The sequence below is a fragment of the Stenella coeruleoalba genome (assembly GCF_951394435.1).
Source record: "Stenella coeruleoalba genome assembly, chromosome: 4".
In the NCBI taxonomy this organism is placed as follows: domain Eukaryota; kingdom Metazoa; phylum Chordata; class Mammalia; order Artiodactyla; family Delphinidae; genus Stenella; species Stenella coeruleoalba.
The window spans coordinates 90501580-90529223 of NC_137149.1; the positions used below are offsets into that span (position 1 = coordinate 90501580).

Here is a 27644-nt window from a genome sequence, read left to right on the forward strand (position 1 = left end):
TCCATTTCGTTGAGCAAGGAGTAGCTCTTGTCTATTCCATATTTGGCTTAAGGAACTTTATCTGTGCTCATTTCAATCTCTGGTTTTATGCAGCACCCCAACTCACCTTTCCCCTTAAGCAAGCATAAGTTGGTTTTCTAAATTTGAGACACTGTTCTGTTTTGGAATTCAGTTCCTGTGTAGCCAAGTTTCCATTCCGTGTATTACTGATATCTTATGATGTTTCTTTTTCTGTGTGACTTATTTCAGTTACAATCATCATACCTGAATCCACTCATTGTGCTGCTAAGGGCCTGATGACATAGATTTCATTGCTGAGTGATATTGCTTTTTAAGTAAATACCACAACTTCTTTATCCATTTTTCACTTTCTGCGATGTTGAACTTGTACGGTAAACGAGGTTCTTGTAAACAGAGGCGTCCCAAACTTTGGGGTGGCTGTGTCTTTTTTATTTTAATTTCCCTAAGCTATAGGACTATAAGTGGCAGTGCACTAGGCTCTGTTGCTTTGTTTTTTAGATGTTTCAGGAAACACCATACACTTCTCCCGAGTGTCTGTTGGCAATTTACATCCCGCCCATCAGCATAACAAGGCTCCCAGTTCTCCATGGCCTGTCCTGCCTTTCTGGATTTTACACTTTTTTCAGATGGCCCTTTTGACTGGGTTAAGTGAGACTTCATTGTAGTGCAGATTTCCTTTGCAAGTTTGCTTGGTTGGCCAAAAAGGGCGTATGCGTTTTTTCCTGAATATATTCAGGAAAAAACGCATACGCCCTTTTTGGCCAAGTGCATCATTGTGGACGTTCTGCCTCTTTTCCTATGCTTTCAATGCAATTCCAGTCTACCTCCTGAAATCGGTTTCCTGCAATTCTGCCCCGCTTTCAAGTCCTCTTGGCAGCCTTACTTCAGTCTATTTTTGGACGATAGCTGTCATTTATAACTCTGCAGGTTTGTGAATTACAGTGCCCCTGAGCTCCTTTCTTCAACTCGCTTTCTTTTGAGCTGGCCGCAACACCGCAGGATGGCTTTAGGCCCTAATCTGGTTCTGGCACGGCACACTGAGCCTTTGGTTATTTCCTCTTCCTGGTGGGAAATGAGAGTTAAATTTGCCCGTCCAGACACCTCCAGCTAGCCTCTCATTGGTTCTCGCTATTCCTGTTCATCTTCCGCAGAAATTGCAAACTGGGCCAAACAGGAGGTAAAAGGGACTGACTCTCCAAGTCGGGAGAGTGTTAGTAAAGCGTCTGGAATGTTGCACCCGAGTACCAGGGTACGAAAACTGAGACATATTTGAACACGTCTCCCGATCACATGGTTGATCATACTCTGGGTTCCACATGCATGTTTTAGCAGAAGGAAGAATACCTTAAACCTGGAGAGTTGAGACCCGTGTAATGTGTACCATGCAATATGACTTCAAAGGGTCTTCATTTGCTCACCGAACCTCTCCAATCCTATCACTGCTGCGTTTATGCCCCTGTACACATGCTTGATTCTCTTTCGGAGACATAGCAATCCATAGGTTTTAAGATACTTACAAGTCAGGTACATTCTTAGGCGTTTAATATGCGGTGTTGAGTCCATTTCGTTGAGCAAGGAGTAGCTCTTGTCTATTCCATATTTGGCTTAAGGAACTTTATCTGTGCTCATTTCAATCTCTGGTTTTATGCAGCACCCCAACTCACCTTTACCCTTAAGCAAGCATAAGTTGTTTTTCTAAATTTGAGACCCTGTTCTGTTCTCTAATTCAGTTCCTGTGTAGCCAAGTTTCCATTCCGTGTATTACTGATATCTTATGATGTTTCTTTTTCTGTGTGACTTATTTCAGTTAGAATCATCATACCTGAATCCACTCATTGTGCTGCTAAGGGCCTGATGACACAGATTTCATTGCTGAGTGATATTGCTTTGTAAGTAAATACCACAACTTCTTTATCCATTTTTCACTTTCTGTGATATTGAACTTGTACGGTAAACGAGGTTCTTGTAAACAGAGGCGTCCCAAACTTTGGGGTGGCTGTGTGTTTTTGATTATAATTTCCCTAAGCTATAGGACCATAAGTGGAAGTGCCCTAGGCTCTGTTGCTTTGTTTTTTAGATGTTTCAGGAAATCACCATACACTTCTCCCCAGTGGTTGTTGGCAATTTACATCCCGCCCATCAGCATAACAAGGCTCCCAGTTCTCCATGGCCTGTCCTCCCTTTCTGGATTTTACACTTTTTTCAGATGGCCCTTTTGACCGGGGGAAGTGAGACTTCATTGTAGTGCAGATTTCCTTTGTAAGTTTGCTTGGTTGGCCAAAAAGGGCGTATGCGTTTTTTCCTGAATATATTCAGGAAAAAACGCATACGCCCTTTTTGGCCAAGTGCATCATTGTGGACGTTCTGCCTCTTTTCCTATGCTTTCAATGCAATTTCAGTCTACCTCCTAAAATCGGTTTCCTGCAATTCTGCCCCGCTTTCAAGTCCTCTTGGCAGCCTTACTTCAGTATATTTTTGGACGATAGCTGTCATTTATAACTCTGCAGGTTTGTGAATTACAGTGCCCCTGAGCTCCTTTCTTCAACTCGCTTTCTTGTGAGCTGGCCGCAACACCGCAGGATGGCTTCAGGCCCTAATCTGGTTCTGGCACGGCACGCTGAGCCTTTGGTTAATTCCTCTTCCTGGTGAGAAATGAGAGTTAAATTTGCCCGTCCAGACACCTCCAGCTAGTGTCTCATTGGTTCTCGCTATTCCTGTTCATCTTCCGCAGAAATTGCAAACTGGGCCAAACAGGAGGTAAAAGGGACTGACTGTCCAAGTCAGGAGAGTGTTAGTAAAGCGTCTGGAATGTTGCACCCGAGTACCAGGGTACGAAAACTGAGACATATTTGAACACGTCTCCCGATCACATGGTTGATCATACTCTAGGTTCCACATGCATGTTTTAGCTGAAGGAAGAATACCTTAAACCTGGGTAGTTGAAACCCGTGGAATGGGTACCATGCAATATGACTTCAAAGGGTCTTCATTTGCTCACCGAACCTCTCCAATCCTATCACTGCTGCGTTTATGCCCCTGTACACATGCTTGATTCTCTTTCGGAGACATAGCAATCCATAGGTTTTAAGATACTTACTAGTCAGGTACATTCTTAGGCGTTTAATATGCGGTGTTGAGTCCATTTCGTTGAGCAAGGAGTAGCTCTTGTCTATTCCATATTTGGCTTAAGGAACTTTATCTGTGCTCATTTCAATCTCTGGTTTTATGCAGCACCCCAACTCACCTTTACCCTTAAGCAAGCATAAGTTGGTTTTCTAAATTTGAGACCCTGTTCTGTTCTGTAATTCAGTTCCTGTGTAGTCAAGTTTCCATTCCGTGTATTACTGATATCTTATGATGTTTCTTTTTCTGTGTGACTTATTTCAGTTAGAATCATCATACCTGAATCCACTCATTGTGCTGCTAAGGGCCGGATGACACAGATTTCATTGCTGAGTGATATTGCTTTGTAAGTGAATACCACAACTTCTTTATCCATTTTTCACTTTCTGCGATGTTGAACTTGTACTGTAAACGAGGTTCTTGTAAACAGAGCCGTTCCAAACTTTGGGGTGGCTGTGTCTTTTTGATTTTAATTTCCCTAAGCTATAGGACCATAAGTGGAAGTGCCCTAGGCTCTGTTGCTTTGTTTTTTCGATGTTTCAGGAAACACCATACACTTCTCCCGAGTGGTTGTTGGCAATTTACATCCCGCCCATCAGCATAAGAAGGCTCCCAGTTCTCCATGGCCTGTACTGCCTTTATGGATTTTACACTTTTTTCAGATGGCCCTTTTGACCGGGGGGAAGTGAGACTTCATTGTAGTGCAGATTTCCTTTGCAAGTTTGCTTGGTTGGCCAAAAAGGGCGTATGCGTTTTTTCCTGAATATATTCAGGAAAAAACGCATACGCCGCTTTTGGCCAAGTGCATCATTGTCGAGTTTCTGACTCTCTTCATATGCTTTCAATGCAATTCCAGTCTACCTCCTGAAATCGGTTTCCTGCAATTCTGCCTTGCTTTCAATGCCTCTTCATAGCCTTACCTCAATATATTTTTTAAAAATAGTTGGCCTTTATAACTCTGCATGTTTTTGAATTGCAGTGGCCCTTAGCTCCATTTTTTAGCTCTTATTTTTGTGGTCTTGCCCCATAACCACAAGATTCCTTGAGCCCTATTTTTCTTCTGGGGCACCTTGCTGTGCCTTTGGTTAATTCTTCTTACTGATGTGATATTAGAGTGACATGTGCCCATTGAAACCGCTACAGCTAGTTTCTCACTGGTTCCCCCTATTCCCATTCATCCTCTGCACTAACTGCAGACTGTGCGATACCAGAACTTAAAGGCATTGACTCCATGTGGGGATGTTGTTAGTAAAGCGGCTGGAATGTCGATCCGGAGCCCCAGGAGAGGAAAAATGAGGTGCGTTTTAGAAACCTTTCCCGATCATATGGTATACCAGTCGCTGGGTTTCCCAAGCATGGTTTAGCTGTAGGAAGATTCCCTTCAACCTGGAGTGTTGGGACCCTTGGACTGAGTAGCATGAAGTATTGCATTAAACTTTCGGCAGTTGCTCACCAAAGCTCACCAATCCTGTCAGCCCCAAGTGTCCAGCCTTATGTCTTATCCAGCTGTGGGTTTATATGTGGTCAATCCAGGTTGCATCACAGCCCCTGAGCGAATTTTGTAAGAATTTTTCTCTCTTTCATTGTTTCAGCGTTTTGTTTTTAAAATTTATTTCTATAATGGGGTTTAGCTCCTTTTCACTGCTGTGTTTGTGCCGCTCTGCACACACTTGATTCCCTTATGGAGATATATCAATACATGGGTTTTAAGATTCTTATTCCTCAGATATATTTCTCTGCGGTGTATAGGGTGTGTTGAGGCCTGTTCATTGAGCAAGGTGTAGATCTTGTCTAATACCTATTTGGTTTATTGAACGGTATCTGTGCTAATTTCAAACTCTGGTTTTATGCATCACCCCACCTCTCCTTTCCCCTTAAGCTGACATAAGTGTGTTTTCTAAATGTGAGACACTGTTCTGTTCTGTAATTCATTTCTTGTGCAGCCATATTTACCCTCCCTCTATAAGTGATATCTTATGATATGTTTCTTTTTCTGTTTGACTTATTTCAAGTAGTATTATCGGACCTAAATCCACTCTTTATCCTTCTACTAGCCTTATTACATTGATTTCATGGTGAAGAGATATTCCATTGTACATAAGTACCACATCTTCTTTATCCATTGTTCTCTTTCCTGGGATATTTAAGGTGTACTGAAGTTGAGGTTCTTGTAAACAGAGTAGCCCTAAACTGTGGTGTGCTTGTGTCTTGTTGATTTTTAGACTTCCCTAGATATACTCCCATGATTGGAAGGGTCCTATGCTCTGTAGCTCTGTTTTTTAGATGATTTAGGAACCACCATACACTTCTCCAGAGTGGCTCTCGGCAGTTCACACACTGCCCATCAGCGTATAAAGGCTCCCTGTTCTCCATGGCCTGTCCTGCATTTCTGGTTTTTACAATTTTTTAGGATGGCCCTTTTGACCGGTGGGAAGTGAGACTTCTTTGTTGTGCACATTTGCATTGCTTGCTTGCTTCGTTGCCCATAAAGTGCGTATGCGTTTTTTCCTGGATATAATCAGGAAAAAACGCATACGCCCTTTTGGGCCAACTGCATCATTGTCGAAATTCTGCCGCTTTTCATGTGCGTTAAAGACGAGTCCAATCTATCTCTTGAAATCTGTTTCTTGCAATTCTGTCTTGCATTCAGATCCTCTTCTTTGCCTTACCTCAACATATTTTTGGACGTTAGTTTTCATTTATAACTCTGCAGGTTTGTGAATTGCAGTGACCCTGAGCTCCATTTTTTAAGTTGCTCTTTTGTGAGCTGGCCTCAAACCCGCAGGATTGCTTCAGGCCCTATTTTGGCTCCGGCGAGGCAGGCTGAGCCTTTCTTTAATTCTTATTCTTAATGGGAAATTAGAGTGATATGTGCCCGTCCAAACCCCTACAACTCTTCTCTCATTGGTTCCCCCTCTTCCCGTTCATCCTCCTCACAATTTGCAAAATGTGTGAAACAGAAGTTTAAATGTGCTGATTCTCCAAGTGGGGAGATTCTAAGTAGCGTGGCTGGAATGGTGAACAGGAGCACCAGGAGAGGATAAATGAGGTGCATTTTAGACACATCTCCCGATCACATGGTGTACAGTCCTCTGGGTTTTCCATGCATGTTTTAGCTGTAGGAAGATCCCTTGAACCTGCAGATTTGGGACCCATTGAATGGGTACCAGGTAGTATTACTTTAAAGGGTGTGCATTTCCTCACCCAACCTCACATTTCTCTTAGCGCAAACAGTTTCCAGCCTTATGTCTCATCCTGCTGTGGGTCTAGATGTGTTCAATCCATGTTGCATCACCGTCCCTGAGGAAAAGTTGTAAGAGGTTTTCTCTGTCTCTCTGTCGTTTATTTTTTTCAATTTATTACTATATTGGTTACAGCTGATTTTCAAAGCTCTGTTTCTTGCTGCTGTACATCCACTTGATTCACGTACAGAGAGACATCAATAAATTCTTTTTCAGATTCTTACCAGTCGTATATATTCTTTTCCGGTGACTTGAGTGTGCTGAGTGCAGTTCTTTTAGCTACCGTGTAGGCCTTGTTGATTATCAGTTTGGTATTTGGAATGGTATCTTTGCTAATTTCAACCTCCTGGATGATGCCTCACCCCTCCCCACCTTTCCCGTTTAGCAGCCTTATGCGTGTTTTCTACATATTTGACTATGTTTTTGTTTTGTAATTTATTTCATGTGTAGCCATTTTGGATTCCACCTTTAAGTGATATCTTATGATATGTGTCTTTTTCTTTTTGAATTCTGTCACTTAGAATGATCATACGTAACTCCTCCGGAGTTGTTACAACTGGCCATATTTCATTGATTTCCAGGCTGAATAATATTCCACTCTACCTAAGTACCACATCTCTATCCATTTTTTCCCTCCAGAGACATTTACGTTATATCCTAGTCGAGGATCTTTTAAACAGAGAGGGGGTAAACATTGGGGTGCCTGTGTCCTCTCGATTTTTGTTTTTCCCAAGATATACGCCCATGAGTGCAAGTGCCCTATGCTCTGTAGCTCATTTTTTAGATGCTTTAGTAAACACAATACACTTCTCCAGAATGGCCGTTGGCAATATACATTTCCACTATAAGTCTCACAGGGCTCCCTCTTCTCGTTGCCCTGTCCTGCATTTCTGTTGTTTACGCTTTATGAGGATGGCTCTTCTGACTGATGCGAAGTGATATCTTTTGTAGTATTGACTTCCAGTGCCCACCTGTTTGGTTGGCTAAAAAAGTGTATGCCCTTTTCTTGAATATATACAGAAAAGAACGCATACACCCTTTTTGGCCAACTGCAATGTTGGCAATGTTCAGCTCCTTTTCTTGTGCTTAATGGCGAGTCCTTTCTACCTCCTCAAATCCCTTTCCTGCCATTCTCCCTTGCTTACAAGTCCTTTTCTCTGACTTTCCTCAAGACATTTTTCAGTGATGGATATTTTCAACTCTGCAGTTTTGTGAATTTTACTGCCCCTGAGTTCCATTGTTCAACTCGTGTTTATGGGAACTGGCCACAAAGCAGCGGGATTTCCTCAAGCCCTATACTGTTTCCATGGGCAACCCTAGCCTTTGGTCAATTCGTCTTCCTGATTGGAAATTAGAGTGACATGTGCCTGTCTGAACACCTAGGACTTGTCTCTCATTGTTCCTCATCCTTCCGCTTCATCCTCTGGACAAATTCCAAACTGTACGCAACAGGATGTTGACAGTGCTGACATCTCCAAGTGGGGAGACTGTTAGTAAAGACGCTGGAGGGGTGAACCCGAGCACCAGGAGATGAGGAGATGAGATGCCTTTTCCAAACTCTTCCCGATCAGACGGTATACCATCCTCTGGGTGTGACAGACATGTTTTAGCAGTAGGAAGAGTCCCATTCATGTAAGGAGAACACCAGGGCTTTTTCAAAATCAGTGTCTCCCCGAAACCCAAACTGGGGAATTTTTTAAGCTACGGCTACACATATGTTCATTAAGGGCCTTGGGAAGTAGGCAGAGTCCAAACTTTAGATGATTGAAGTCTTCAGGGTCAGAAGCACTCACCACCAGCTTCCCTTAGGCTACACTTTAACTGTCATTGATAGATGATGTCAATAAAAATATCTATTCTTTTTCAGATTATTTCCCCTTATAGGTTATTGCAAAATGTTGAGTGTAGTTCCCTGTGCTATACAGTAGTTCCTTGTTGATGATCTATTTTATACATAGCAGTGTGTATGTGTTCATTCCAAACTGTTAATTTATCCCTCCTCCCACCTTTCCCCTTTGGTAATAATAAATTATAAGATTTTATACTTCTCAGAAATGGGGGAGCTGAAAGAGAGGTATCATTTTCAATGGAAAAGCATTTAAAACAAGATTGAAGGTTTAACCAAGATTATTAGATGTACATCCTTGGAAAGAAATCACTTCGTTTCTCTAATATTGACCTGACAAATAAGACAAACCTTTTCACTGAACTTGCTTATAAAAAGTGATGGAAATATCAAATGGAAGTGTTAAAAACATCTTATTTTACCCGAGCCTTATACACTGTTCTATGTTAACTACAGTTTGGCTCACACATCTGTTCATTGAGGTTACAATAGTCTCAATTTCTGTTACTGATCCTCCAGAGTGGACCCCAACAAGTGTCCCCCTGCCCAGTGTCATTGGGGCCAACAGATCGAGACTGAGTTTGGTTCACAAGCAAAGGAAACTTTACATTTTGATCAGAGAATGGAGAGGTGAGAGCATGCACTACCCCGTGGGCTGTGGGCTGGGCTGCTGTGTAGAGATCTTGTCAGAGTCAGTGGGAGGGAGGGAGGCGGCGGAGCTCTCGAGGGCCGGGTTGGCTGTAGCTCAGGCTCTATATCGTGGAGTCTGCACTGGGCCCCAGGAGCTGAGGTGTCGACCCAGCCATTCTGCACTAGGAAATCTGGTCTGAAGTGCCGGGTGTGGAACCTCTGCATGCGGGACCCTAGGAGCACGTGAAATTAGACAAAGCACAAAGGATAAAAAAGGTTAGACTTGACTTTATTGCCCAGATTCTATTTTTATCTCCCAGGGATTTTTAAAGGGCTTTGCTGGGGACAAACCCCTCCTCTGCCTTTTGTCCCTTTCCTCATTCTTGGAGTGCTGAGGGTGCAGACCCTTCTTCTGTAACTGCTGAGTGCTGAGTTGGGAGCCCTCATACCCTGGGGCGAGGGTCAGAGCTTCTCCCCAGCAGCCTCCCGGTGACGTTGATTGTCCCCAGGACCCCTGCTTCCCTGCTCGTCCACCTGAGCACCAGCATTGGAAGCGTTATAGATTCTAATGACCTTTAAGGGTCCAGGAAAGAGATGTGCAGAGACGCTGTGGGGGCCGGTTTCACCCCGCCCCACATTTGTTCGGCCACCTTAGGCTGACCGTCTCTGCCAGCCTAGATGCTCTGACCAGTAGTCTGCGCTTTCTTCAATTAGGCCCCTGAATTAACGTACAAACAGCACCAGGTGTCAGAGCCCTGCCCGCTCAACTCCCAGACAGTCCAGGGTCAGTGGTGATCAAGGACCATGATGGCTACTGAGTCAACAGCCTTTTGAAGTAAACAGGAGTCCAGCCGGTCTTATTGGCCACCATCATCACAGTGTCTGTAGGCTTTTCTATGGTGACAGTGTGGTATACTGTTCCCCCGCCAAGATTATTAGCTCCCCTCTGGGTGCAGTAAGTCCTGCAAGCAGTAGTCTACTCTTTTGGGACACACTCTTGTTGTTTTATGAGAGAAACTCCAGGTCAAGTGATGTTCACACGAGTCGTCATGGTGCCCTGTTGCCCCCGGTTATCTCTCTGGATGTTGGAGTTGGAGGGCCTCCTCACTCGAGGTCGGTGTGCCCACGGAGCGAACCCTGCAACTTCAGGGCATGGTTGGTGGTTAGGATCACCACGTGGGGTCCTTTTCCCTTAGGAGGGAGGTGGCCTTTTGGGCTGCTGATTTCCAGGTTTTTAGATACCGCCAGTATCTTGGCCAGATGTGGCAGTGGGCCAAGCCCCTTAGTGACCGTAGTTTATCCTACCTGGATGGCATTCTTGCATTGTTCCATTTCAAGTGGTCCCAGTTTTTGCACTAATTCTCCAATGGCGATTCACCTTTCACCGGGAATGTAAAGGTCAAAGGGTTTAGCTAAATTAGGGACTTCCAGGGCAAGGGTCTGAATTGACTGCTCTTTCCATTCTTGAAAGGCCACTTCTGGATTCTATTCAAAAGGATCATCATCTTTTCCTTTCAGTGTTTCATATAGAGGCCCAGCTAGTAGACTGTAGCTAGGGATCCAGAAGCAGCAAACCCTGGCCTCCCCAGGAACCCCTAAGCTGTCTTCTAGTTTTAGAAAGGGGTAAGGCTGAAAATGGTTTCTTCCCTTTCCTGGGATGGGCTTCTCTGACCTTCTGTGAGAATGAAGCCCAGGCAGGTCACCGCAGTCTGTGATATTTGAGCTTTTTCTTGGACAACTTCTATCCTTTATTGGCTTGGTAGTTCAGAGGCCTCCTTAGTAGGGCTGGTGATCAGAATGTCGTCTGCATATTGAAGGAGGGTTTCCTTTTCCAGAGGTAGAACTTTTAGGTCTTTAGCTAAGCTTTCCCCAAAGATGGTGTGGGAATTTTTGCACCCTTGGGGCCAGACGGCCCGGAAGTATTGTTTTAGTTGTATGTTGAGTCCTGCCACTCACAAGCCAAAATTTCTTGTGACTCTGGGACTAATGGAATACAAAAGAAGGCATCATTGAAGACTAATACAGAATACCATGTCCTGGTGGTTGGTAGAATGACCAGCAGGGTGTAGGAATTAGGAGCAACTGGAGGTATATCCTCGGTGGCTTCACTGACTGTCCTGACATCCTTTACCAGGTCCCCAGCAGCCCATGGGGCTCTCATGGTCAGACCAATCCCAGAATATGGAGCTCACCTGGGCAGGTACCCCACCCCCACCCCAGCCCACGGGGCTCTCGTGGTCAGGCCCCTCCCAGGATACAGAGCTACCCTTGCAGGTACCGTGGCAGGGCTGGGCACACAGGAACCGTGCACATAGCCCTCATTGCAGAGCACCCCCAGCTCACCTGTCGCTCAGAGCTGACACAGAGCACCTCAGAGCAGGACTTGAACTAACAAACAGCAGCTGCGACAGGTCTGTGACCCTGGGCATCACTCCGTGAGGCCTCCCTCCACCTGGTCTTCCAGAGACTTCCACTGCACCCGGGGCACCAGGCCTCTGTCTCCAACCACCACCCACCCCTCCTCTCCCTGACTCCTGGGTTCCTCTCATTAGGAGAGGGTTTTCTTGAAGTTGTCTCCCACTCATGGGCCAGATAAAATGATTAGAAAACAAGCCAAAGCTGCAGCCCCTTGTCTATCCTGACTCTCAGGAGCCCACACCTGTTCCTTGGACCTGGCCGGTTCAGCAAGTTCCATTTTCTGCAACTGTGAGCCCCTGAGGGGTGATGATTGGCTGACCTGGGCAGCCTTACCGTGCCGGCCAGCCCTCCCCAGGTGTGCCTGGGTTGAGATCAATATAAATACCACTCCAGGCAGCAAGAGCCCCTGCAGCCGTGCCTGACGCCATTTTCTCTGCCCTGTCAGCAGTCTCCGGGCTGGGCTGGTGGGAGGGAGTGAGAGGCCACGGCTTTGTGGGTGGCCCAGTGTGAGTGGGGCTCTGCTGGACTTTCTGCAGCAGTTGCCAGGCTGCCACCTGCTAAAGAAGAGGGTGTGTCACCCATACCTGCTGCTGGAATTTCTCCCTGGGCAGAGGTGAGGAAGGAAAAAAGCAGTGGGGGCAGGGACAGGACGGGTATCTCAGGCAGGGAAATGGAAATCTTCCAGAAGAGCACCCAGGGCCAGGACCATCCTGGCTGGCCTGCAGGCACCAAGTCGGCCGGCATGCTGTCACTCGTGTGGCTCTATGGCCCTTCCTCTAGGCTTTCAAGTCCTTGTATATATTCAGGTGTTTTACCTGGGACGGGTGGGAATAGTTCAGCAGCAACTGGCCTGGGGCTCAGCTCACGTTTACTCACAGATGCCTCGGCACGGTGCCCCAGCTTTGCAATGAGGACGCTTGTTGCGTGGGGGCTGCTGGCTGAATGGGAGACGATTCCCCACCACTGACCAACTTCAGAATTGTTTACAACTGGAGCAAGTGCCCTGATACGGTTTTCCTCTGTGTAACTGGTGGGTTCTGTGTTTTTTTTCTCTTTTTCGTTTTTGGTTCAAGGTAGATTTTATTCCTCTTTTTTGTATTTACAGATATAAGCATGGAAATAATTTATTCATATAAATACATGTATGTGCAGGGAATAATTGTTTTTTCTGTTTTATTTTTTAAATTTTACTTCTTTTTAATTTTGAATTTTATTTTATATTTTTATACAGCAGGTTCTTATTGGTTATCTATTTTATACATATAAATGTATACATGCCAATCCCAGTCTCTCAACTCCTCCCACCACCACCCCCCCAACAGCTTTCCCCCCTTGTTGTCCATACGTTTGTTGTCTACATCTGTTGCTCTATTTATGCCTTGCAAAATGGTTAACCTGTACAGTTTTTCTAGGTTCCACATATATGCATGAATATACAAGATTTGTTTTTCTCTTTCTGACTTACTTCACTCTGTATGACAGTCTCTAGATCCATCGACGTCTCTACAAATGACCCAATTTCATTCCTTTTCATGGCTTAGTAATATTCCATTTTATATATGTACCACAGCTTTATGCATTCGTCTGTCTGTGGGCATTTAGGTTGCTTCCATTACCTCGATATTGTAAATAGTGATGCAATGAACATTGCGGTGAATGACTCTTTTTGATTTATGGTTTTGTCTGGGTATATGTCCAGTACTGGGATTGCTGTATCATATGGTAATTCTATTGTTAGTTTCTTAAGAAATTCGATATTGTTCTCCATAATGACTGTATCAATTTATATTCCCAACAATAGTGGAAGAGGGTTCCTTTTCTCCACACACTTTCCAGCATTTTTTGTTTGTAGATTTTCAATGATGCCTATTCTACCAGGTGTGAGGTGATACCTCATTGTTGAATCAATTTCGTTGAGCAAGGGGTAGCTCTTGTCTATTACATATTTCGCTTATGGAACGGTATCTGTGCTAATTTCAAACTCTGCTTTTATGCAGCACCCCAACTCACCTTCCCCTTTAAGCAGGCATAAGTTGGTTTTCTAAACTTGAGACCCTGTTCTGTTTTGTAATTCAGTTCACGTGTAGCCAAGTTCACATTCTGTGTATTAGTGATACCTTATGAAGTTTCTTTTTCTGTGTGACTTATTTCACTTAGAATCATCGTGCCTCAATCCACTCATTATGCTGGTACGGGCCTGGTGACATAGATTTCATTGCTGAGTGGTATTCTGTTGTACATAAGTACCGCAACTTCTTTATCCACTATTTGCTCTCTGGGATATTTAACTTGTGCCGTAGAAGAGATTCCTGTAAAAAGAGCCGTCCCAAATTTTGGGGTTGCTGTGTCTTTTTGATATTAATTTCCCTAAGCTATAGGACCATAAGTGGAAGTGCCCTAGGCTCTGTTGCTTTGTTTTTTAGATGTTTCAGGAAACACCATACACTTCTCCCAAGTGTCTGTTGGCAATTTACATCTCGCCCATCAGCATAAGAAGGCTCCCAGTTCTCCATGGCCTGTCGTGCCTTTATGGATTTTACACTTTTTTCAGATGGCCCTTTTGACCAGGTGGAATTGAGACTTCATTGTAGTGCAGATTTCCTTTGCAAGCTTGCTTGGTTGGCCAAAAAGTGCGTATGCGTTTTTTCCTGAATATATTCAGGAAAAAACACATACGCACTTTTGGGCCAAGTGCATCATTGTCGAGTTTCTCACTCTCTTCATATGCTTTCAATGCAATTCCAGTCTACCTCCTGAAATCGGTTTCCTGCATTCTGCCTTGCTTTCAATGCCTCTTCATAGCCTTACCTCAATATATTTTTTAAAAATAGTTGGCCTTTATAACTCTGCAGGTTTTTGAATTGCAGTGGCCCTTAGCTCCATTTTTTAGCTCTTATTTTTGTGGTCTTGCCCCATAACCACAGGATTCCTTGAAGCCCTATTTTTCTTCTGGGGCACCTTGCTGTGCCTTTGGTTAATTCTTCTTACTGATGTGATATTAGAGTGACATGTGCCCATTGAAACCGCTACAGCTAGTTTCTCACTGGTTCCCCCTATTCCCATTCATCCTCTGCACTAACTGCAGACTGTGCGATACCAGAACTTAAAGGCATTGACTCCATGTGGGGATGTTGTTAGTAAAGCGGCTGGAATGTCGATCCGGAGCCCCAGGAGAGGAAAAATGAGGTGCGTTTTAGAAACCTTTCCCGATCATATGGTATACCAGTCGCTGGGTTTCCCAAGCATGGTTTAGCTGTAGGAAGATTCCCTTCAACCTGGAGTGTTGGGACCCTTGGAATGAGTAGCATGAAGTATTGCATTAAACTTTCGGCAGTTGCTCACCAAAGCTCACCAATCCTGTCAGCCCCAAGTGTCCAGCCTTATGTCTTATCCAGCTGTGGGTTTATATGTGGTCAATCCAGGTTGCATCACAGCCCCTGAGCGAATTTTGTAAGAATTTTTCTCTCTTTCATTGTTTCAGCGTTTTGTTTTTAAAAGTTATTTCTATAATGGGGTTTAGCTCCTTTTCACTGCTGTGTTTGTGCCGCTCTGCACACACTTGATTCCCTTATGGAGATATATCAATACATGGGTTTTAAGATTCTTATTCCTCAGATATATTTCTCTGCGGTGTATAGGGTGTGTTGAGGCCTGTTCATTGAGCAAGGTGTAGATCTTGTCTAATACCTATTTGGTTTATTGAACGGTATCTGTGCTAATTTCAAACTCTGGTTTTATGCATCACCCCACCTCTCCTTTCCCCTTAAGCTGACATAAGTGTGTTTTCTAAATGTGAGACACTGTTCTGTTCTGTAATTCATTTCTTGTGCAGCCATATTTACCCTCCCTCATAAGTGATATCTTATGATATGTTTCTTTTTCTGTTTGACTTATTTCAAGTAGTATTATCGGACCTAAATCCACTCTTTATCCTTCTACTAGCCTTATTACATTGATTTCATGGTGAAGAGATATTCCATTGTACATAAGTACCACATCTTCTTTATCCATTGTTCTCTTTCCTGGGATATTTAAGGTGTACTGAAGTTGAGGTTCTTGTAAACAGAGTAGCCCTAAACTGTGGTGTGCTTGTGTCTTGTTGATTTTTAGACTTCCCTAGATATACTCCCATGATTGGAAGGGTCCTATGCTCTGTAGCTCTGTTTTTTAGATGATTTAGGAACCACCATACACTTCTCCAGAGTGGCTCTCGGCAGTTCACACACTGCCCATCAGCGTATAAAGGCTCCCTGTTCTCCATGGCCTGTCCTGCATTTCTGGTTTTTACAATTTTTTAGGATGGCCCTTTTGACCGGTGGGAAGTGAGACTTCTTTGTTGTGCACATTTGCATTGCTTGCTTGCTTCGTTGCCCATAAAGTGCGTATGCGTTTTTTCCTGGATATAATCAGGAAAAAACGCATACGCCCTTTTGGGCCAACTGCATCATTGTCGAAATTCTGCCGCTTTTCATGTGCGTTAAAGACGAGTCCAATCTATCTCTTGAAATCTGTTTCTTGCAATTCTGTCTTGCATTCAGATCCTCTTCTTTGCCTTACCTCAACATATTTTTGGACGTTAGTTTTCATTTATAACTCTGCAGGTTTGTGAATTGCAGTGACCCTGAGCTCCATTTTTTAAGTTGCTCTTTTGTGAGCTGGCCTCAAACCCGCAGGATTGCTTCAGGCCCTATTTTGGCTCCGGTGAGGCAGGCTGAGCCTTTCTTTAATTCTTATTCTTAATGGGAAATTAGAGTGATATGTGCCCGTCCAAACCCCTACAACTCTTCTCTCATTGGTTCCCCCTCTTCCCGTTCATCCTCCTCACAATTTGCAAAATGTGTGAAACAGAAGTTTAAATGTGCTGATTCTCCAAGTGGGGAGATTCTAAGTAGCGTGGCTGGAATGGTGAACAGGAGCACCAGGAGAGGATAAATGAGGTGCATTTTAGACACATCTCCCGATCACATGGTGTACAGTCCTCTGGGTTTTCCATGCATGTTTTAGCTGTAGGAAGATCCCTTGAACCTGCAGATTTGGGACCCATTGAATGGGTACCAGGTAGTATTACTTTAAAGGGTGTGCATTTCCTCACCCAACCTCACATTTCTCTTAGCGCAAACAGTTTCCAGCCTTATGTCTCATCCTGCTGTGGGTCTAGATGTGTTCAATCCATGTTGCATCACCGTCCCTGAGGAAAAGTTGTAAGAGGTTTTCTCTGTCTCTCTGTCGTTTATTTTTTTCAATTTATTACTATATTGGTTACAGCTGATTTTCAAAGCTCTGTTTCTTGCTGCTGTACATCCACTTGATTCACGTACAGAGAGACATCAATAAATTCTTTTTCAGATTCTTACCAGTCGTATATATTCTTTTCCGGTGACTTGAGTGTGCTGAGTGCAGTTCTTTTAGCTACCGTGTAGGCCTTGTTGATTATCAGTTTGGTATTTGGAATGGTATCTTTGCTAATTTCAACCTCCTGGATGATGCCTCACCCCTCCCCACCTTTCCCGTTTAGCAGCCTTATGCGTGTTTTCTACATATTTGACTATGTTTTTGTTTTGTAATTTATTTCATGTGTAGCCATTTTGGATTCCACCTTTAAGTGATATCTTATGATATGTGTCTTTTTCTTTTTGAATTCTGTCACTTAGAATGATCATACGTAACTCCTCCGGAGTTGTTACAACTGGCCATATTTCATTGATTTCCAGGCTGAATAATATTCCACTCTACCTAAGTACCACATCTCTATCCATTTTTTCCCTCCAGAGACATTTACGTTATATCCTAGTCGAGGATCTTTTAAACAGAGAGGGGGTAAACATTGGGGTGCCTGTGTCCTCTCGATTTTTGTTTTTCCCAAGATATACGCCCATGAGTGCAAGTGCCCTATGCTCTGTAGCTCATTTTTTAGATGCTTTAGTAAACACAATACACTTCTCCAGAATGGCCGTTGGCAATATACATTTCCACTATAAGTCTCACAGGGCTCCCTCTTCTCGTTGCCCTGTCCTGCATTTCTGTTGTTTACGCTTTATGAGGATGGCTCTTCTGACTGATGCGAAGTGATATCTTTTGTGGTATTGACTTCCAGTGCCCACCTGTTTGGTTGGCTAAAAAAGTGTATGCCCTTTTCTTGAATATATACAGAAAAGAACGCATACACCCTTTTTGGCCAACTGCAATGTTGGCAATGTTCAGCTCCTTTTCTTGTGCTTAATGGCGAGTCCTTTCTACCTCCTCAAATCCCTTTCCTGCCATTCTCCCTTGCTTACAAGTCCTTTTCTCTGACTTTCCTCAAGACATTTTTCAGTGATGGATATTTTCAACTCTGCAGTTTTGTGAATTTTACTGCCCCTGAGTTCCATTGTTCAACTCGTGTTTATGGGAACTGGCCACAAAGCAGCGGGATTTCCTCAAGCCCTATACTGTTTCCATGGGCAACCCTAGCCTTTGGTCAATTCGTCTTCCTGATTGGAAATTAGAGTGACATGTGCCTGTCTGAACACCTAGGACTTGTCTCTCATTGTTCCTCATCCTTCCGCTTCATCCTCTGGACAAATTCCAAACTGTACGCAACAGGATGTTGACAGTGCTGACATCTCCAAGTGGGGAGACTGTTAGTAAAGACGCTGGAGGGGTGAACCCGAGCACCAGGAGATGAGGAGATGAGATGCCTTTTCCAAACTCTTCCCGATCAGACGGTATACCATCCTCTGGGTGTGACAGACATGTTTTAGCAGTAGGAAGAGTCCCATTCATGTAAGGAGAACACCAGGGCTTTTTCAAAATCAGTGTCTCCCCGAAACCCAAACTGGGGAATTTTTTAAGCTACAGCTACACATATGTTCATTAAGGGCCTTGGGAAGTAGGCAGAGTCCAAACTTTAGATGATTGAAGTCTTCAGGGTCAGAAGCACTCACCACCAGCTTCCCTTAGGCTACACTTTAACTGTCATTGATAGATGATGTCAATAAAAATATCTATTCTTTTTCAGATTATTTCCCCTTATAGGTTATTGCAAAATGTTGAGTGTAGTTCCCTGTGCTATACAGTAGTTCCTTGTTGATGATCTATTTTATACATAGCAGTGTGTATGTGTTCATTCCAAACTGTTAATTTATCCCTCCTCCCACCTTTCCCCTTTGGTAATAATAAATTATAAGATTTTATACTTCTCAGAAATGGGGGAGCTGAAAGAGAGGTATCATTTTCAATGGAAAAGCATTTAAAACAAGATTGAAGGTTTAACCAAGATTATTAGATGTACATCCTTGGAAAGAAATCACTTCGTTTCTCTAATATTGACCTGACAAATAAGACAAACCTTTTCACTGAACTTGCTTATAAAAAGTGATGGAAATATCAAATGGAAGTGTTAAAAACATCTTATTTTACCCGAGCCTTATACACTGTTCTATGTTAACTACAGTTTGGCTCACACATCTGTTCATTGAGGTTACAATAGTCTCAATTTCTGTTACTGATCCTCCAGAGTGGACCCCAACAAGTGTCCCCCTGCCCAGTGTCATTGGGGCCAACAGATCGAGACTGAGTTTGGTTCACAAGCAAAGGAAACTTTATATTTTGATCAGAGAATGGAGAGGTGAGAGCATGCACTACCCCGTGGGCTGTGGGCTGGGCTGCTGTGTAGAGATCCTGTCAGAGTCAGTGGGAGGGAGGGAGGCGGCGGAGCTCTCGAGGGCCGGGTTGGCTGTAGCTCAGGCTCTATATCGTGGAGTCTGCACTGGGCCCCAGGAGCTGAGGTGTCGACCCAGCCATTCTGCACTAGGAAATCTGGTCTGAAGTGCCGGGTGTGGAACCTCTGCATGCGGGACCCTAGGAGCACGTGAAATTAGACAAAGCACAAAGGATAAAAAAGGTTAGACTTGACTTTATTGCCCAGATTCTACTTTTATCTCCCAGGGATTTTTAATGGGCTTTGCTGGGGACAAACCCCTCCTCTGCCTTTTGTCCCGTTCCTCATTCTTGGAGTGCTGAGGGTGCAGACCCTTCTTCTGTAACTGCTGAGTGCTGAGTTGGGAGCCCTCATACCCTGGGGCGAGGGTCAGAGCTTCTCCCCAGCAGCCTCCCGGTGACGTTGATTGTCCCCAGGACCCCTGCCTCCCTGCTCGTCCACCTGAGCACCAGCATTGGAAGTGTTATAGATTCTAATGACCTTTAAGGGTCCAGGAAAGAGATGTGCAGAGACGCTGTGGGGGCCGGTTTCACCCCGCCCCACATTTGTTCGGCCACCTTAGGCTGACCGTCTCTGCCAGCCTAGATGCTCTGACCAGTAGTCTGCGCTTTCTTCAATTAGGCCCCTGAATTAACGTACAAACAGCACCAGGTGTCAGAGCCCTGCCCGCTCAACTCCCAGACAGTCCAGGGTCAGTGGTGATCAAGGACCATGATGGCTACTGAGTCAACAGCCTTTTGAAGTAAACAGGAGTCCAGCCGGTCTTATTGGCCACCATCATCACGGTGTCTGTAGGCTTTTCTATGGTGACAGTGTGGTATACTGTTCCCCCGCCAAGATTATTAGCTCCCCTCTGGGTGCAGTAAGTCCTGCAAGCAGTAGTCTACTCTTTTGGGACACACTCTTGTTGTTTTATGAGAGAAACTCCAGGTCAAGTGATGTTCACACGAGTCGTCATGGTGCCCTGTTGCCCCCGGTTATCTCTCTGGATGTTGGAGTTGGAGGGCCTCCTCACTCGAGGTCGGTGTGCCCACGGAGCGAACCCTGCAACTTCAGGGCATGGTTGGTGGTTAGGATCACCACGTGGGGTCCTTTTCCCTTAGGAGGGAGGTGGCCTTTTGGGCTGCTGATTTCCAGGTTTTTAGATACCGCCAGTATCTTGGCCAGATGTGGCAGTGGGCCAAGCCCCTTAGTGACCGTAGTTTATCCTACCTGGATGGCATTCTTGCATTGTTCCATTTCAAGTGGTCCCAGTTTTTGCACTAATTCTCCAATGGCGATTCACCTTTCACCGGGAATGTAAAGGTCAAAGGGTTTAGCTAAATTAGGGAGTTCCAGGGCAAGGGTCTGAATTGACTGCTCTTTCCATTCTTGAAAGGCCACTTCTGGATTCTATTCAAAGGGATCATCATCTTTTCCTTTCAGTGTTTCATATAGAGGCCCAGCTAGTAGACTGTAGCTAGGGATCCAGAAGCAGCAAACCCTGGCCTCCCCAGGAACCCCTAAGCTGTCTTCTAGTTTTAGAAAGGGGTAAGGCTGAAAATGGTTTCTTCCCTTTCCTGGGATGGGCTTCTCTGACCTTCTGTGAGAATGAAGCCCAGGCAGGTCACCGCAGTCTGTGATATTTGAGCTTTTTCTTGGACAACTTCTATCCTTTATTGGCTTGGTAGTTCAGAGGCCTCCTTAGTAGGGCTGGTGATCAGAATGTCGTCTGCATATTGAAGGAGGGTTTCCTTTTCCAGAGGTAGAACTTTTAGGTCTTTAGCTAAGCTTTCCCCAAAGATGGTGTGGGAATTTTTGCACCCTTGGGGCCAGACGGCCCGGAAGTATTGTTTTAGTTGTATGTTGAGTCCTGCCACTCACAAGCCAAAATTTCTTGTGACTCTGGGACTAATGGAATACAAAAGAAGGCATCATTGAAGACTAATACAGAATACCATGTCCTGGTGGTTGGTAGAATGACCAGCAGGGTGTAGGAATTAGGAGCAACTGGAGGTATATCCTCGGTGGCTTCACTGACTGTCCTGACATCCTTTACCAGGTCCCCAGCAGCCCATGGGGCTCTCGTGGTCAGACCAATCCCAGAATATGGAGCTCACCTGGGCAGGTACCCCACCCCCACCCCAGCCCACGGGGCTCTCGTGGTCAGGCCCCTCCCAGGATACAGAGCTACCCTTGCAGGCACCGTGGCAGGGCTGGGCACACAGGAACCGTGCACATAGCCCTCATTGCAGAGCACCCCCAGCTCACCTGTCGCTCAGAGCTGACACAGAGCACCTCAGAGCAGGACTTGAACTAACAAACAGCAGCTGCGACAGGTCTGTGACCCTGGGCATCACTCCGTGAGGCCTCCCTCCACCTGGTCTTCCAGAGACTTCCACTGCACCCGGGGCACCAGGCCTCTGTCTCCAACCACCACCCACCCCTCCTCTCCCTGACTCCTGGGTTCCTCTCATTAGGAGAGGGTTTTCTTGAAGTTGTCTCCCACTCATGGGCCAGATAAAATGATTAGAAAACAAGCCAAAGCTGCAGCCCCTTGTCTATCCTGACTCTCAGGAGCCCACACCTGTTCCTTGGACCTGGCCGGTTCAGCAAGTTCCATTTTCTGCAACTGTGAGCCCCTGAGGGGTGATGATTGGCTGACCTGGGCAGCCTTACCGTGCCGGCCAGCCCTCCCCAGGTGTGCCTGGGTTGAGATCAATATAAATACCACTCCAGGCAGCAAGAGCCCCTGCAGCCGTGCCTGACGCCATTTTCTCTGCCCTGTCAGCAGTCTCGGGGCTGGGCTGGTGGGAGGGAGTGAGAGGCCACGGCTTTGTGGGTGGCCCAGTGTGAGTGGGGCTCTGCTGGACTTTCTGCAGCAGTTGCCAGGCTGCCACCTGCTAAAGAAGAGGATGTGTCACCCATACCTGCTGCTGGAATTTCTCCCTGGGCAGAGGTGAGGAAGGAAAAAAGCAGTGGGGGCAGGGACAGGACGGGTATCTCAGGCAGGGAAATGGAAATCTTCCAGAAGAGCACCCAGGGCCAGGACCATCCTGGCTGGCCTGCAGGCACCAAGTCGGCCGGCATGCTGTCACTCGTGTGGCTCTATGGCCCTTCCTCTAGGCTTTCAAGTCCTTGTATATATTCAGGTGTTTTACCTGGGACGGGTGGGAATAGTTCAGCAGCAACTGGCCTGGGGCTCAGCTCACGTTTACTCACAGATGCCTCGGCACGGTGCCCCAGCTTTGCAATGAGGACGCTTGTTGCGTGGGGGCTGCTGGCTGAATGGGAGACGATTCCCCACCACTGACCAACTTCAGAATTGTTTACAACTGGAGCAAGTGCCCTGATACGGTTTTCCTCTGTGTAACTGGTGGGTTCTGTGTTTTTTTTCTCTTTTTCGTTTTTGGTTCAAGGTAGATTTTATTCCTCTTTTTTGTATTTACAGATATAAGCATGGAAATAATTTATTCATATAAATACATGTATGTGCAGGGAATAATTGTTTTTTCTGTTTTATTTTTTAAATTTTATTTCTTTTTAATTTTGAATTTTATTTTATATTTTTATACAGCAGGTTCTTATTGGTTATCTATTTTATACATATAAATGTATACATGCCAATCCCAGTCTCTCAACTCCTCCCACCACCACCCCCCCAACAGCTTTCCCCCCTTGTTGTCCATACGTTTGTTGTCTACATCTGTTGCTCTATTTATGCCTTGCAAAATGGTTAACCTGTACAGTTTTTCTAGGTTCCACATATATGCATGAATATACAAGATTTGTTTTTCTCTTTCTGACTTACTTCACTCTGTATGACAGTCTCTAGATCCATCGACGTCTCTACAAATGACCCAATTTCATTCCTTTTCATGGCTTAGTAATATTCCATTTTATATATGTACCACAGCTTTATGCATTCGTCTGTCTGTGGGCATTTAGGTTGCTTCCATTACCTCGATATTGTAAATAGTGATGCAATGAACATTGCGGTGAATGACTCTTTTTGATTTATGGTTTTGTCTGGGTATATGTCCAGTACTGGGATTGCTGTATCATATGGTAATTCTATTGTTAGTTTCTTAAGAAATTCGATATTGTTCTCCATAATGACTGTATCAATTTATATTCCCAACAATAGTGGAAGAGGGTTCCTTTTCTCCACACACTTTCCAGCATTTTTTGTTTGTAGATTTTCAATGATGCCTATTCTACCAGGTGTGAGGTGATACCTCATTGTTGAATCCATTTCGTTGAGCAAGGGGTAGCTCTTGTCTATTACATATTTGGCTTATGGAACGGTATCTGTGCTAATTTCAAACTCTGCTTTTATGCAGCACCCCAACTCACCTTCCCCCTTAAGCAGGCATAAGTTGGTTTTCTAAACTTGACACCCTGTTCTGTTTTGTAATTCAGTTCATGTGTAGCCAAGTTCACATTCCGTGTATTAGTGATACCTTATGATGTTTCTTTTTCTGTGTGACTTATTTCACTTAGAATCATCGTGCCTCAATCCACTCATTATGCTGGTACGGGCCTGGTGACATAGATTTCATTGCTGAGTGGTATTCTGTTGTACATAAGTACCGCAACTTCTTTATCCATTATTTGCTCTCTGGGATATTTAACTTGTGCCGTAGAAGAGATTCCTGTAAAAAGAGCCGTCCCAAATTTTGGGGTTGCTGTGTGTTTTTGATATTAATTTCCCTAAGCTATAGGACCATAAGTGGAAGTGCCCTAGGCTCTGTTGCTTTGTTTTTTAGATGTTTCAGGAAACACCATACACTTCTCCCGAGTGTCTGTTGGCAATTTACATCCCGCCCATCAGCATAACAAGGCTCCCAGTTCTCCATGGCCTGTCCTGCCTTTCTGGATTTTACACTTTTTTCAGATGGCCCTTTTGACCGGGGGGAAGTGAGACTTCATTGTAGTGCAGATTTCCTTTGCAAGCTTGCTTGGTTGGCCAAAAAGGGCGTATACGTTTTTTCCTGAATATATTCAGGAAAAAACGCATACGCCCTTTTGGCAAAGTGCATCATTGTGGACGTTCTGCCTCTTTTCCTATGCTTTCAATGCAATTCCAGTCTACCTCCTGAAATCGGTATCCTGCAATTCTGCCCCGCTTTCAAGTCCTCTTGGCAGCCTTACTTCAGTATATTTTTGGCCGATAGCTGTCATTTATAACTCTGCAGGTTTGTGAATTACAGAGCCTCGGAGCTTCTTTCTTCAACTCGCTTTCTTGTGACCTGGCCGCAACACCGCAGGATGTCTTCAGGCCCTAATGTGGTTCCGGCATGGCATGCTGAGCCTTTGGTTAATTCCTCTTCCTGGTGGGAAATGAGAGTTAATTTGCCCATTCAGACACCTCCAGGTAGTCTCTCATTGGTTCTCGCTATTCCTGTTCATCTTCCGCAGAAATTGCAAACTGGGCCAAACAGGAGGTTAAAGGGACTGACTCTCCAAGTCGGGAGAGTGTTAGTAAAGCGTCTGGAATGTTGCACCCGAGTACCAGGGTACGAAAACTGAGACATATTTGAACACGTCTCCCGATCACATGGTTGATCATACTCTAGGTTCCACATGCATGTTTTAGCTGAAAGAAGAATACCTTAAACCTGGAGAGTTGAGACCCGTGTAATGGGTACCATGCAATATGAATTCAAAGGGTCTTCATTTGCTCACCGAACCTCTCCAATCCTATCACTGCTGCGTTTATGCCCCTGTACACACGCTTGATTCTCTTTCGGAGACATAGCAATCCATAGGTTTTAAGATACTTACTAGTCAGGTACATTCTTAGGCGTTTAATATGGGGTTTTGAGTCCATTTCGTTGAGCAAGGAGTAGCTCTTGTCTATTCCATATTTGGCTTAAGGAACTTTATCTGTGCTCATTTCAATCTCTGGTTTTATGCAGCACCCCAACTCACCTTTTCCCTTAAGCAAGCATAAGTTGGTTTTCTAAATTTGAGAACCTGTTCTGTTCTGTAATTCAGTCCCTGTGTAGCCAAGTTTACATTCCGTGTATTAGTGATACCTTATGATGTTTCTTTTTCTGTGTGACTTATTTCAGTTAGAATCATCGTACCTTAATCCACTCATTATGCTGCTACGGGCCTGATGACATAGATTTCATTGCTGAGTGATACTGCATTGTACGTAAGTACCACAAGTTCTTTATCCATTTTTCACTTTCTGTGATTTTGAACTTGTACGGTAAACGAGGTTCTTGTAAACGGAGTCGTCCCAAACTTTGGGGTGGCTGTGTCTTTTTGATTTTAATTTCCCTAAGCTATAGGACCATAAGTGGAAGTGCCCTAGGCTCTGTTGCTTTGTTTTTTAGATGTTTCAGGAAACACCATACACTTCACCTGAGTGTCTGTTGGCAATTTACATCCCGCCCATCAGCATAAGAAGGCTCCCAGTTCTCCATGGCCTGTCCTGCCTTTCTGGATTTTACACTTTTTTCAGATGGCCCTTTTGACCGGGGGGAAGTGAGACTTCATTGTAGTGCAGATTTCCTTTGCAAGCTTGCTTGGTTGGCCAAAAAGGGCGTATGCGTTTTTTCCTGAATATATTCAGGAAAAAACGCATACGCCCTTTTTGGCCAAGTGCATCATTGTGGACGTTCTGCCTCTTTTCCTATGCTTTCAATGCAATTCCAGTCTACCTCCTGAAATCGGTTTCCTGCAATTCTGCCCCGCTTTCAAGTCCTCTTGGCAGCCTTACTTCAGTATATTTTTGGACGATAGCTGTCATTTATAACTCTGCAGGTTTGTGAATTATAGTGCCCCTGAGCTCCTTTCTTCAACTCGCTTTCTTGTCAGCTGGCCGAAACACCGCAGGATGGCTTCAGGCCCTAATCTGGTTCCGGCACGGCACGCTGAGCCTTTGGTTAATTCCTCTTCCTGGTGGGAAATGAGAGTTAAATTTGCCCGTCCAGACACCTCCAGCTAGTCTCTCATTGGTTCTCGCTATTCCTGTTCATCTTCCACAGAAATTGCAAACTGGGCCAAACAGGAGGTTAAAGGGACTGACTCTCCAAGTCGGGAAAGTGTTAGTAAAGGGTCTGGCATGTTGCACCCGAGTACCAGGGTACGAAAACTGAGACATATTTGAACACGTCTCCCGATCACATGGTTGATCATACTCTAGGTTCCACATGCATGTTTTAGCTGAAGGAAGAATACCTTAAACCTGGGTAGTTGAAACCCGTGGAATGGGTACCATGCAATATGACTTCAAAGGGTCTTCATTTGCTCACCGAACCTCTCCAATCCTATCACTGCTGCGTTTATGTCCCTTTACACATGCTTCACTCTCTTTCGGAGACATAGCAATCCATAGGTTTTAAGATACTTACTAGTCAGGTACATTCTTAGGCGTTTAATATGCGGTGTTGAGTCCATTTCGTTGAGCAAGGAGTAGCTCTTGTCTATTCCATATTTGGCTTCAGGAACTTTATCTGTGCTCATTTCAATCTCTGGTTTTATGCAGCACCCCAACTCACCTTTCCCCTTAAGCAAGCATAAGTTGGTTTTCTAAATTTGAGACCCTGTTCTGTTCTGTAATTCAGTTCCTGTGTAGCCAAGTTTACATTCCGTGTATTACTGATATCTTATGATGTTTCTTTTTCTGTGTGACTTATTTCAGTTAGAATCATCATATCTGAATCCACTCATTGTGCTGCTAAGGGCCTGATGACACAGATTTCATTGCTGAGTGATATTGCTTTGTAAGTAAATACCACAACTTTTTTATCCATTTTTCACTTTCTGCGATGTTGAACTTGTACTGTAAATGAGGTTCTTGTAAACAGAGCCGTTCCAAACTTTGGGGTGGCTGTGTCTTTTTGATTTTAAATTCCCTAAGCTATAGGACCATAAGTGGAAGTGCCCTAGGCTCTGTTGCTTTGTTTTTTAGATGTTTCAGGAAACACCATACACTTCTCCCAAGTGGTTGTTGGCAATTTACATCCCGCCCATCAGCATAACAAGGCTCCCAGTTCTCCATGGCCTGTCCTGCCTGTCTGGATTTTACACTTTTTTCAGATGGCCCTTTTGACCGGGGGGAAGTGAGACTTCATTGTAGTGCAGATTTCCTTTGCAAGCTTGCTTGGTTGGCCAAAAAGGGCGTATGCGTTTTTTCCTGAATATATTCAGGAAAAAACGCATATGCCCTTTTTGGCCAAGTGCATCATTGTGGACGTTCTGCCTCTTTTCCTATGCTTTCAATGCAAATCCTGTCTACCTCCTGAAATCGGTTTCCTGCAATTCTGCCCCGCTTTCAAGTCCTCTTGGCAGCCTTACTTCAGTATATTTTTGGACGATAGCTGTCATTTATAACTCTGCAGGTTTGTGAATTACAGTGCCCCTGAGCTCCTTTCTTCAACTTGCTTTCTTGTGAGCTGGCCGAAACACCGCAGCATGGCTTCAGGCCCTAATCTGGTTCCGGCACGGCACGCTGAGCCTTTGGTTAATTCCTCTTCCTGGTGGGAAATGAGAGTTAAATTTGCCCGTCCAGACACCTCCAGCTAGTCTCTCCTTGGTTCTCGCTATTCCTGTTCATCTTCCGCAGAAATTGCAAACTGGGCCAAACAGGAGGTTAAAGGGACTGACTCTCCAAGTCGGGAGAGTGTTAGTAAAGCGTCTGGAATGTTGCACCCGAGTACCAGGGTACGAA

At 44.7% G+C, this 27644-nt stretch overlaps 1 long non-coding RNA gene across 1 annotated transcript in view; it reads left to right on the forward strand.

Moving 5' to 3' along the window:
• The first annotated feature begins 270 nt into the window (after positions 1-270).
• Positions 271-27644, forward strand: part of LOC307185335 — a 596100-nt gene continuing 568726 nt past the window's right edge. Inside the window, exon 1 of the long non-coding RNA XR_013828014.1 lies at positions 271-335. This is a non-coding gene — a long non-coding RNA (uncharacterized lncRNA). The remainder of the gene's footprint in view (positions 336-27644) is intronic.